The sequence below is a fragment of the Hibiscus syriacus genome, unplaced genomic scaffold (genome assembly GCF_006381635.1).
Source record: "Hibiscus syriacus cultivar Baekdansim isolate YM2019G1 unplaced genomic scaffold, ASM638163v2 tig00111708_pilon, whole genome shotgun sequence".
Taxonomy (NCBI): domain Eukaryota; kingdom Viridiplantae; phylum Streptophyta; class Magnoliopsida; order Malvales; family Malvaceae; genus Hibiscus; species Hibiscus syriacus.
The window spans coordinates 2,856,061-2,869,308 of NW_024063159.1; the positions used below are offsets into that span (position 1 = coordinate 2,856,061).

The 13,248-nt window shown below is 34.3% G+C and overlaps 1 pseudogene; it reads left to right on the forward strand.

The window, feature by feature from the left end:
• The first annotated feature begins 10,516 nt into the window (after positions 1–10,516).
• Positions 10,517–12,911, forward strand: LOC120167959 (annotated as a pseudogene).
• Positions 12,912–13,248: the final 337 nt, after the last annotated feature.

Consider the following 13,248-nt stretch of genomic DNA (forward strand, 5'->3'; position numbering starts at 1 on the left):
ATCAAACACATTCCAAGCTATAAATACAAGCTAAGGACACTTGAAGAAGCAAGGGAACAACTATCCAAGCAATCAAACACAAGAGAAAATCCCAACATGATAAAAACTGAACAGATCATAGCAATGTTCAAACTAAAGTTACTAATGAATGTCTAACTAAAAATGTATGCATTCACACATAAAATACACATAATACAACGTTTGCATTTAAAAAACACCTAAGTTAACAAGTCCCAAAAGGTGAAGCCGGTTGTGATTGGGATTTTGATTTTGATTGCGATTTTGATTTCCTTTTGCTTGGCACCATATGAGCTTTAGATTTTGACGAGGATCCATTTTTAGGTAGAGGAAAAGATGATTGTGATGGCACTGGTGATCCAGAGGTCAACCTTGTATGACCACTTTCCTTGCACCGATTATATGTCGATATCCTCTTCTCTTCACCCTTAGACGGTATACGATCGTGATTTTTTGGTCGGCCAGGTAGCCTGCTGTCCATGACTGGTGGCAAAACTGTTTGTAAGTCATCTGGTATATCCCACTCAGAAGGATGTGGACATGGGTAGACAATCTCGGCATAAGTCTGTCGATATACTTCTGTAGTGTAGCAATCCATAGCGTATGCGCTTGAATCATCTTGGTTTAGATTAAGAGCAACTTTTATAATATAGCCACATGGATAACCAGATGTTTGTCATTTCTTACAACTACACGTCTTTGCATTTAGATCGATAAGCCCATTTATGTTATTATTCAATACTTCAAACAAAGTGTTTGAACATGGTTCAACTCTCCATGACGTTTACTTCACAACACGTTTCGTTATCTTTTTTTCATTCCATGGTGTAACACGACGTTCCAATGTTCCTGAAATATAAATAAATAATACTTCGTAAAATATATTAAATATGATAAGTTACGAATTTAAAGAAATAATACATGCATGGTTTCTTTTCTTGTAGTATCACTGTTGAATAGAGGCTCGAAAAAACTCCATTAACATAGTAATGGGTAATTTTCGGGAATGATGACTTAGAGCGTTGATTGATTCTGCACTATTAGACATCATGAAACCATATCTTGCTCCAAGTTGATGTACTCTTGACCATCTTTCAAACCCGACATCTTCTAGTGTTTGAGCACATTGAGGCAAAACACGTCTTAAACAATTTATATGCTTATTAAAATCCACTTGCCGATAAGATTTTACAGCATTCCAGTATGTCCATTTGTGATTTTTTATACCAACAGACCTTGATTTTAGATTTTTGTATAAATAAACACCACAAAGTCCATGAAAAGCATCTGGGAAAAACCTTCTAACAGCGTTGTCAATTGAGTTTGCCCTATCGGATATGATTGTCAGATTGCTAATAGGACCTATGCAATCCCTAAGATGCCCCATAAACCATGTCCATGAATCAGAGGTTTCAGATTTTCCAACCCCGTAAGCTATTGGCAGTATCCCATTGTTAGCATCCATGGCTACTGCTAATAAGTTTACTCCAAGGTATCGACCTTTCAAATGTGCTCCGTCAACTATAATAACTAGGCGCATGCAAGTAATAAACGAACGAATCTACAAAATAATATACACAAGAAATATAATCATTTAAATGTGAAATGCATGCAAACTAACAAAAATGAGTCAACAAAATTATAATGATTACTAACCGCAACACCAATGGCGATAAACAGCAACTCAAAGCGTCCATCTCTATCTGTTTTGATATGAGTTACCGACCCAGGATTTTTCAGCTTTAAATTGTGACAATAAGCTGGCAGTTGGGCAAACGATGCTTCTAGCGACTCCCTCAACAATTCCAAGGCATAACATTTGGCTCTCCAAGCTTGAGAATATGAGATACTAATCTTGAACCGAGCATTCATGTCAGTCATAATTTCATGTCCCCGATATACCCTGTCATTCAAAAACATTAACTCAGCCAGAAAACCACCCAACACCTTTTTGTTTGCCTGTCTATGGTGAGGAAAAACTTGGGTTCTTGAATATGTATGTTTATCAATAAAAGTCCTAACTTGAAACATTTTGCAATCTTTTATCCTCTTTGCAATCATACGCCACGTACAGTTTTGTCAATCATACACCTTGTTCGAAACGATCTTTGCTTGATTTATAACTTTTAGTTGATAGCCATCTTCCACACATTTCGTATACAAAGCTATCTTCAAGTCTTCCTTTGTATCAAAACAATCATCTTTCTTGATACGAATAACTTTTGTGTAACAATCAACTGCTATCTTTACCAACTCTTCTTCCGGTATCTGAAGTAATTCTGGCATATTCCAGTTATACTCTCGTGGCATTTTCTTCTTTTTCCTTTCTTTGGAGACTTTTTCTTCTTCTTTTTCTTCTTCAGGGTTATATGAATTACAGAATGGATGTTCAACATGTTCATTCACAGTCGTAACTTCCTCCTCATTATCATCAATAATATCTTCCTCGGCAGCGGTTGTTTCATCATCAAAATTCGGGTATTGACCATCAAAATCATTACATGCAGGGTCTGTTTCTTCTTCCATCACATCATTAAAATCCGAGTATTGACCAAGATCAAAGTCCGGGTATTGACCAAGATCAAATTTCGAATACTGACTAGTACTCACAATTTTTTCTGTTGGCTCATAATCGTCTAACTGGTCAATACGAAAACTAAAATTTGGTGCTGAAAGTTGATTGGGATTTGGATTAGGAAAAGGTTGTGGGTTTTGAGATTGTGTTTGATATTGTGTTTGCTATTGGAAATGTAGTGAAACAAAATTTGCTTGGTGATGAAATTGTGGTGGAACCATTAAATTTTGGGTTAAAGAACTTAGTTGATTACTACCCGCTAGTGACCCAACTTCACTACTTCTAGGTTCAACAACATACAATGTAACATCATCTTCTTACGAAACACTAATGTAAGCAATGAATCGTTCAACATCTTCATTGTCGGTTAACAAATAAACTTTACCTTTTCTCTGATAAGATAACCTAAATACACTTAGAGGCTCTAAATTCAATTTCTTTGCAACACGTAACATTAGAGTTTCATAAGTTAACTTTTTTAATGACAGTTTTAGTTGAAGATTCATGGGTAAAGGCACATATTGTAAAACACCATGAAAATTCTCCCATGACCCTCCAAAACACAAATCTATCCAAATATGATCAACATTAGATGATTTCATTCTACAAATTGTAAATTAATTTACAAAACAAACGAGCTATAAACTAGATATCATCACTAACTTAGAGAAAAACATACCTTTATTAAGTTGATAGTTGATAATTTGGGAGAGAATCATTGAAAAATTATATAGAAATAAAATTATGTAAAAAAAATTAGAGATGAGGAAGGATGCCGTTGGATATAGGAACGGATGTCGCCGGAGAGAGTGATAGATGGAGATGGAATGAGTTACGATTTAGGGATTTAGGTTATGAGTCGTTGCTGTTGCGTTGTTATATACCCAAAACATTTGGGTTGCAAATTTGAAATTCAGTTGCGAATTTGAAATTCAGTTGCGAATTTGAAATTCCGCGTTGCGAATTTGACTTTTGCGTTGCGAATTTGACTTTTGTGTTGCGATTTACAAATTCGCGTTGCGAAATTGGAAACTGAATTGCGAAATTGGAGTTCGCGTTACAAATTTGTTAGTCATTTTGGCAAATCCAAAAAAAAATTAGTTAAATTCATATATTATAAGATATTTTCGGTCACTGAGATTATTTTCTCTTAAAATAATACATGCTAGTAAATGGCATGCAAGCATGTGTTGCCGTTGGCAAAACTATCCTTTTCCTTTTGCGGTAGCTTGAATAAGTGGAGTTAGGTTCGGATTTTGGTCGATAACTAATCCAAATCCTCGTGTGAAAAACTGTGTAACGAATTTATTCTCTGCGAACATTAAGTATTGGACCAAACAGCGTAACCAAATCTTTCATCTCTTACACAAATAGAGTGGAATTTTTTTTTTAAGTTTTAGATTCGAATATTAAAAATATTAAGAGTCTAAATATTTACTGTTAAATAATTAAAAATTTAATTTTAAACATATATTACCTTATATTTACTCAAATAAAAAAAATATACTTTGATCTCTTTCTTTCTTTACGTTCGCAACTATATCGAAACCATTCTTTTATTAGTTCAACAAAAACCAGATGTCCCACTTTCGGCTTTTTTATTATTATTATTTTTGTTTCTAGTCTTTGTAGTGATTAAATATTAATATTTTGTAGGTTTCAGATATTGTTGGTCTCTGATTTTATAAATATAGCGTGTAATTAATAAACATTCAATGTAGTAATAATGAAAATTGTATTTATAAAGAAAATATTTGTCTGTAAATTTTCTCACGCAATATAATATTAGCAGAAAAAATAAGTGTAAATTATAGTTTTTTTTTCTTAAATAGGTGTTTAAACTTTTTTCGATTTGTTTAGATATCTAATGTTATAAATATTATCACTTTAGGTGTTTTAACCATTACGCATGTTTAAAAAACTCCGTTAAGTGTCACATGTCATATTCCAGTAATTTTGAGTTTTTTTTAAAAAAAATAAAAAAAAAGATTATTATATTTTTAAAAAGTCATAATTTATCTTAAATTATAAAAAGGTCCCAAATCCCCAAATCCCCAAATCTCTAATCTTAAATCGTTGACGTCATTGTCGGTCACTGCCATAAACGTCATCCTTATCGGCCATCGCCGCCAACATCGTCCTTACCAGCTTCCTAGTTAAACGTCGTCATCTTTGTCGCCAATTGACTGTCGGGATCACATGAGATCCCAAATTGTAGCCTCAAAAGTTTGTCGGGTACATATTGATTGACTATCAATTGACTCAATGACTTCTCATAGGGTTATAGATCGTAAGATGGAGGTGAGGTCGGATAGAGATTCATCAACGACAAAGAGCGGTGACTGATATGAGTTTAAGGTTGAAATAAGGATTTTCAAAATTTTTGAAAATTTTGGGATTTTTGAAATATAATAATATTTTAAAATTTTTAGAATTATCATAACATGACACGTATCATTTAATGGTAGAATTTAACAGCCGTTACGACCGAGACACCTAAAATGATAATATTTGTAATATCAGACACCTAGATGAATCGAAAAAAATTTAAGTACATATTTAGAAAAAAGAGAGTATAGTCTTAAGTACTTATTTTCTAATTAAGTCAATACTATTTACATCATACATAAATTCGGTATGAATTCGAAAGACAAACTTGATTTTCTCCCAGTTATGGTAAAAGGGTAAATTACACAATGGTGACTAATATTTGAGTAAGTTTTTGTTTTCCAACCGAAGTTTTAAAAATAATAAATTGATCACTAATATTATCGATTTATAATAAAATGGTCACTCCACTATTATCTCCATTAAATTGATGATGTGTTAATGTTAATAAAAAGATTAATATTTAGTACCCCTAAACTATTGCTAAAAAATCAAATAAGTCCTTAACATGATTTTATATTCAAAAGCTTTCTAATTTGTAGTGTTTTCAAACACCCCACCAACAAAAAATATATTTGAACCACCTTCCATACAAAATGAAAATCACGCTACATAATAAATGGATTTTTTTCCATTAAAGAAAAATACATAAGTATTTAAAGCCATATATTCAATTAATTTTAATGTAAAAATAATACTTATGGATGGTTTTCGTTTTGTAATAAAAGTTGTTAGAATATTTAAAGACAGACGAGAGTTATTTAAAGACAATAAGGTTTGTTTAAGTGTGATTTTTATTTTGTAAGAAAAGTGGTTAAAATATAATTGAGATGGTAGGGTGTTTAAAAAACTTAAAATTAAAAAGTTTTTAGAATAAATTAGATATGAAATCATTGTTTAAGGATTTATTTAAAGTTTTAACAATAGTTTAGAAATAAAATTAAATATTAATCTTTTTATTAATAGTATCGTGTCATAAGTTTAACATAAATAATAATATAATGATCATTTTATTATAAATATATAATGTATTTTTATTATTTTATTATAAATTAAAAACATTAATAACAAATTTATTGTTTTTAAAATTTCCCAGTAAGAAAAAGGCTAAATCTACGAGATAATGTGTGTGAATTATTTATTTCACGAGATAACGTTCTCCCAAGATTAATTGTTAAAGTAGGGCGAATTACACAGTGTTGACCGTAGGTCGCCATGCCTTACGGGCGACCTACGACGTGGCAACTTCAGACATCCCATGCACAACCCAACCCATAGGTCGCCATGCACTCCCAGCGACCTCCTAGGTCGCCATGCACTCTGGGCGACCAAGGAGGTCGTCATGCACGCCCGACGACCTTGTCTCCTTGCATGGCCATGGATATTCTGCACGTCCCACTCTATGAATGCAACGCATGCATGAGGGAGCAAAGGGTTAAAGCTTGGTCGTCGGGCAGGAATCTCCCAGCTATGACATGTAAGGCGTGCAGAGGGTTAAAAGTTTGGCCGCCGGGCGTGCATGGCGACCTCCTTGATCGCCTAGAGTGCATGGCGACCTCATGGTGACCTATGGGTTGGGTTGTGCATGTCCCATGCACACGATCATTTTCTCGTCGAAAGCTACCACGTCGTAGGTCGCTCGAAAAGCATGGCGACCTACGGTCAACACTGTGTAATTCGCCCTACTTCAACAATTAATCTTAAGAGAACGTTATCTCATTAAATAAATAATTTCAACGCATTAACTCCGTACATTTAGCCGTAAGAAAAATATCAAAGAGCAAGTAATAAATGGACGACGAAGGACAAAAGTGAGGTGAGAGTGAGGCAGTAGTTGTCTCTTACTGGCAACACCCTGCCATCACCACTCCTTGACTAATGAGTGTCAAAAAAGGAAGAAGAAAGCAAAACATTAATATAGAAGAAAAGTTTTAGTGTAAATTACATGTTTAGTACCTAACAATTTTTGTTATTTCATTTTGGTATAAAACTTTTTTTTAATTATATTTAACATTTAGCTTAAGCTTATATTACTGTTGAAAAATAATTTTACTTTTTAATAATTATGATGATATTATCTTATAATGACACATTAAATTATCGTTAAATTTTTAATGACAAAGTACAAAAATAAAATCTAAAATGTATTAAAAAGTTTGTGTATGAAAATGTAAAAGCAAAATAGTCTAAAAATACTATAGATGTAGTTTATCCAAAATTTTATTTTCCGTCGACACAAAATTCAAAACACACACACGCGGCAGTTGCCGGGACCAAATATAAATTTGTAATGATGACAGAAATGGAGAAAAAGGCAAACATATGAGAAATCCGTCACCTCAGTTTGCTGAAGATTACCCAAATTTTTAACCGATATTTTGTTCATGTTCCTATTTTTACATATTCTAATCAACACATTAATATAATGATATCATAATCGAACAGTATAAGGTATGATTAAGTAAATAATTCAAATATATTTAGACTTGAAAATAAATTCTTTTAGACCTAACCCATCTATGTAGATTTAAATTAAAATCGATCATTAATAAACGTGATTGAATTATTAACCAAAATCAATTTACATATGATGTTAAACCAAAATAAATCATAAAATACAATATGATTAATAACTAAAAATAGGGTTAACTATACGGATAATCATTTATGTTTGGGTTTTGTCCACTTTTGGTTACTGATTTCAAAAAACATAAGATGTGATCACTTTCGTTTTTATTTTATTAAGATGTGGTCACCCCGAGTTAACTGATGTTAACAACAGTTAAATATTTTGATATAATCACACATTTGATCCTTTTATTTACATATTCCCTCAATCTAGTCATATTTTTAATAAATTAAAATAAATTAAATCTTCCAATCGAATGATGCCACATGTTACCATTTAATTGGAAGACTAACTTTATTATATTTATTTCTACCAATAGTGATATGTGTCACTATCTTGTTAAAAGAAAACAAAGGAAAGCAAAATAGGACAAAAAAATTCAAACCTTGGTTACTTTGAAAACTAAACATATATCCAATCATTAAGTCAAGACCATTGCTTGATCTAAAGTAGACAACATGGTATATGCATTTTGTATCTTAGTATATAAATACTTAAATTCATAATTTTTTATATATTAACTTAAAAATATATTTTATATTAACTTATTAAATATATTTTATTGTTAATTTAACTTTAAAATATTTTATTTTTATTTCCATTTAAAAATATATATTTTATGTTAAAATTTATTTAAAAGTATGATTAAATTAAAAAAATATATAAATATCATGGACAAAATGTGTAATTATACCACTATTACATCACATAAATTAACATCAGTTTAACCCACCACATCTTAATTAAATAAAAGATAAACTATATAAATAGTCCCTACACTTTTAAGGTGTATTTTAATTATTCAACTTTTGAAATTTGTAATAATTATTAAATTTTTAATTTATTTTTCAATAAATTCTCTGTCGTTTTCTACCATTAATTTTTATTGCCATAACACTTAACTGCTGTTAATATTTTGACGTGGCAGCAGGTTCTTCTTCTTCCTTCATTCATTCATTCACTCCTTCCTTCCTCTTTTTTTTTTCAAGTAGTCATGAAAATATCACTTAGCCCACTGTAACCTTCCTAATTAACCACAATCAAACTTCAGATGGGACTAAAGTCGCTAGAAAATCACAAAGGAACATCTAACGACTTTTGGCAAACTATTGAAAGTGTATGTGTTTGGTATTATAGTGAACGGGAGCTTGGGTGATCATTGGTGCTTCCCGAGTCACAGTTTGAGTTTGTCCTGAAGCACTGCGAGTTGCATTCTGCAAGAAGAATAAACCAGGTAAGAAAATCCAAACTCCAACATCGTTAAAAGTCTAGTTTGAGCATGCGTAAAGTGAACACACGTTCATAACCCATATACACACAAGTTTTGATCTGTTTCACTACATCTATTTCAGCAGCAGCACATACAATGGATAAACATTGCTTTCTACGTCTTCCAACGATAGGTTGTGATCGCAACCCATGGCCTCTTGGCTGAATTCGCGTGGTTACAAGCTTTCGGTGAAATACCCGAGTCTCTATCGAGTTTCCTAGTTACGGCCTTTGGTTCAAAATGCAGCTCTTTGCGGAGCTCCATTGGAGAAATGTAAGAGCATTGAGAGTAACCCGACAAAACCCGGATCCAACAGGGCATTAGCGTCGCTGGTAATGCCAGGTCGAAACCCAACTATTATAGCTTCATCCCCGAGCTCATTGCCGGTGACTGGAAACCCCAACAAAACTCCAAACTCTCAACGTCAGCATAATGCAGCCAAAATAAGCCTACTGGCTTTAATAGCCATTATTTACTCCTCGAGTCCATATCCCGCACAGCCAGGTTTCGAGAGGGGAAGAATGATGTTCTTCGAAAGGGTCCGGAGGTTTGATCTGGAGGATTTGTTGAGAGCTTCGACGAAAATGTTGGGGAAAGGTGGGTTCAATACGGCGTATAGAACGGTGCTCGAAGATTGTAACGTGCTGGCCTTGAAGAGATTGAAAGATGCAAACGTGGGTGGACAGATCGAATTTGAGCAACAAATGGAAGTTTTGGGAAGGTTAAGGCATCCTTATTTTGTTAGCTTGAAAGCATACTATTTTTCCAGTGAAGAAAGTTCTGGGAAGTTCATTTCATACACAATTAATAAGTATGGTTGTTGTTGCAGTGGGTGGGTGGAAGTAACCACCATCACCGGGCAGATATATTTTTGGAGTTTATGGAGATGGTTGATGGTCACTTTCTCGTAAGTATAGGCAGATATACTGCTTGGATCGATACCGCAGGAAGAAGGAAGGAAAGAATGATGGAAGGAAGAGGGAAGAACAAGGACTTGTTGCCGCGTCAAAATGTTGATGGCAGTTAAGGTCACGTCAACAGAAATCAACTTAAACTAAATGAAAACGAATTAAAAATTTAATGATTATATTATAAGTTTTAAAAGTTAAATAATTAAAATAAAAATATCTTAAAGGCTTGAGGATTATATATATAGTTTATCCTTAAATATAAACGAAATTGATCATAGTTCAATTAAATAAAAATGATTATATTTTATGTTTTTTAAAATCAAACTAAAAATGAACAAAATACAAATATAAATGATTATATGCTTTGAAAAATAAATTAATATTTTAATTAAAAATACATCTGATACACCATACAATAAACCATACAATAAAAGAATACGTAGAGGGATGTAGGGAGAGAGAGAGAGAGAGAGAGAAGAACGTGTGAAAAGGGTTCCACTTGCATAATAATTATACGAGTGCAAACACTCGTCTTGATCTTCTTCTTCCATCAACTATCAAATTAAATTCTTGTTATCCCATTCCCACCCTCATAAACAAACAACCTCGATGCTCGTGCGACTCTTTTTTTCTGGCAACTTTAATTAATTTTAACTCATTCAAGCTCCTCTATATATGTGTCTTCCTCTCACTTCTGATCTCATCATTTCACTGCTTCTCTTTTGCTAAATCCAACTGTTGGTGTTAATTTGTTCTATCTTCACTAGCCAGCTTCTGCTTAAGCTAAACCCAAATTTTTTTTTTGTATTATTATTATGGATATGAACATGGGGAACAACGACAAGAGCACCGATGCTTTTTCCAATCAAAATTTGCTTGCTTTCTCTCTTTCCAACTTGCCCTACTCCTCTTCTTCCTCTCATCTTTGTTTATTTGAAGTTTTCGCCCCTTCTACCCCCGCCTCCGTCCAGGCTGCAACAGCGGAAGAAGATGAAGGTGCTGATGCAGGTGCAGTTATCGCCGCGTTTAATGAAGGCCCCAGACTCGAGGATTTTCTCGGCGCCGGTACTACAGCAACCAAACAAAAGCATCGTCTCTCTACTGGAACAGTACCCGACAACGAGATATACGACTCCGAGCTTAAAACCATAGCCTCTAGCTTTCTTCGAGGGTTTAACAAACAACAGCAGGCGGTGCCAAAGGCTGAACCGGCACCGAGAAAAGCTGCGGATAGCTTTGGCCAACGTACCTCTATCTACCGAGGAGTCACCAGGTATAAATATATAAATGATACGATATTCAACTGTAGGATATTGATTACTCAATTTATTGAATTTCCATCTTCCTTTTGTTTCGGGTTGAATTTTTAGGCACAGATGGACAGGAAGATATGAAGCTCACTTGTGGGACAATAGTTGCAGAAGAGAAGGCCAAAGTAGGAAAGGAAGACAAGGTAAATGATAACAAGTACTATATATGTTATTATGAATGGCCGATGATTCTAATATGTTGTCTCTTTATGTGGCATCTTTCTCGACGACTAATGAATGATTGCCGCCATTGATGAATGCTCGAATCGTTTCATCATTGTTTTATTTTAGTTTATTTGGGTGAGTTTCCAGTTCTAATTAACCACGCTATAATTAAATATCATCATTTTCTTTTTTTCTTTTCACGTAACATAGATTCTCATATTCATCACTTTGGTTCCTATTTATAATTAGGTGGGTACGACAAGGAAGATAAAGCAGCAAGAGCTTATGATCTTGCAGCTCTAAAGTACTGGGGTCCGACCACCACCACAAACTTTCCGGTAAACCCTACAGTTTCTCCGATTCCGCCTTCCACTTTCTCGTCTTCTTTTACTGTAACTTGTTGTGAAAAAATGTCCTCTTCTTTCAGATTTCCAACTACGAGAAGGAAATAGAAGAGATGAAGAACATGAGTCGGCAAGAGTTCGTAGCCTCGCTACGAAGGTAAAACGTTAACTTATATATACATATATTTAAATAATGATTGCATTATCTATGATCCTTTAGCTTTCTATTTTGGTTGAAATTTTTCCCAGGAAAAGTAGTGGATTTTCAAGGGGTGCCTCCATCTACAGAGGGGTCACAAGGCATCATCAACATGGAGATGGCAGGCAAGAATCGGAAGAGTTGCAGGCAACAAAGATCTCTATCTGGGAACATTTAGTGAGTGAATTTTTCTCTTCCCATTTATTAATTAATCTATGTTTTTTTTAATCATCAGGGATCTTTGTTTTGCAGGCACTCAAGAAGAAGCAGCTGAGGCCTATGACATTGCTGCAATCAAATTTAGAGGCCAAACGCAGTGACAAACTTCAACATGAGCCGATACGACGTGAAAAGCATCGCCACCAGTAATCTTCCCGTCGGCGGATTTAATGGCGGCGGCAAATCCAAACACTGGTCGGATTCAGCTTCCGATTATAAGAGCACCGCAGTTCTCGAGGACGACAACCGAGCAGCATTTTCTGTCACCTTTGCATCTCAGCCTTCTGCTGCTGCAGGCTCCAATCTCAGCATCTTTCCAGTTCCCATGAAGCAAGACCCATCTGATTATTGGTCTAACATCTTCGGATACAACAACGGTACAACAAAGAACCCTAGAGTTGCGCTTGCACCAGCTACCATGTTACAAATTCCGACCACCTTCGGCATGGATTTCGGTGTGAATTCCGATGGTTACAATGTTAGTACATCGACACCTTCGATTCCATTAGCCACACCGATTGTCTTGAACAACCACGAGGGCTCAAGTGGCTACCACCATAGCTGGAACATTGCACAAACATTGCACTCTTATCAGACTGCAAAGCCAAGCCTCTCAGTATTGCAGACACCGATTTTTGGCATGGAATGAGCTCAGGGACTAGAATTACTGTGTGGGTTAAATTTTCTTTTACTTGAATAGGTGAAAGTAGACTGACAAAGCATAGTATTTCCCAGGAGCTGGCACTACTAACTGGGGATTCTTTTTGTTTGAAGCACTTGTTTCCTTCATATATCTTTCTTCTTCGTTTAGATTTTTGTGCTTTACGGACATGAGTTCTATATATATACATATATAGGGGTATAGAAGAAAAAGGAGAGCCTTTTTCTCTACTGTTAAGTGATATGCGATGCGTCCTTTTAGCTGTTATATGTTCCGTATCAAATAATCAATGTGAAATACACCATTAAAGCAATGCTCCTGAAGCTTTTGAGTGACAATCTGTAAAAAAAACTTCAGAACACCAAAGAAAAAACAGAACTACTATGGATTACAGAAACACTATAAGATCTTGACGCTTTAATCTGTAATGGTGCAAACTAATACACCGAACGGAGCATCAAACATGTCAAAATTGAAACAGACATCAAATGTGTTATTGTATAATACTAATATTTTTAGTCCTAAAAGTTTGTATATTCTATCATTCTTGTCCTGATTT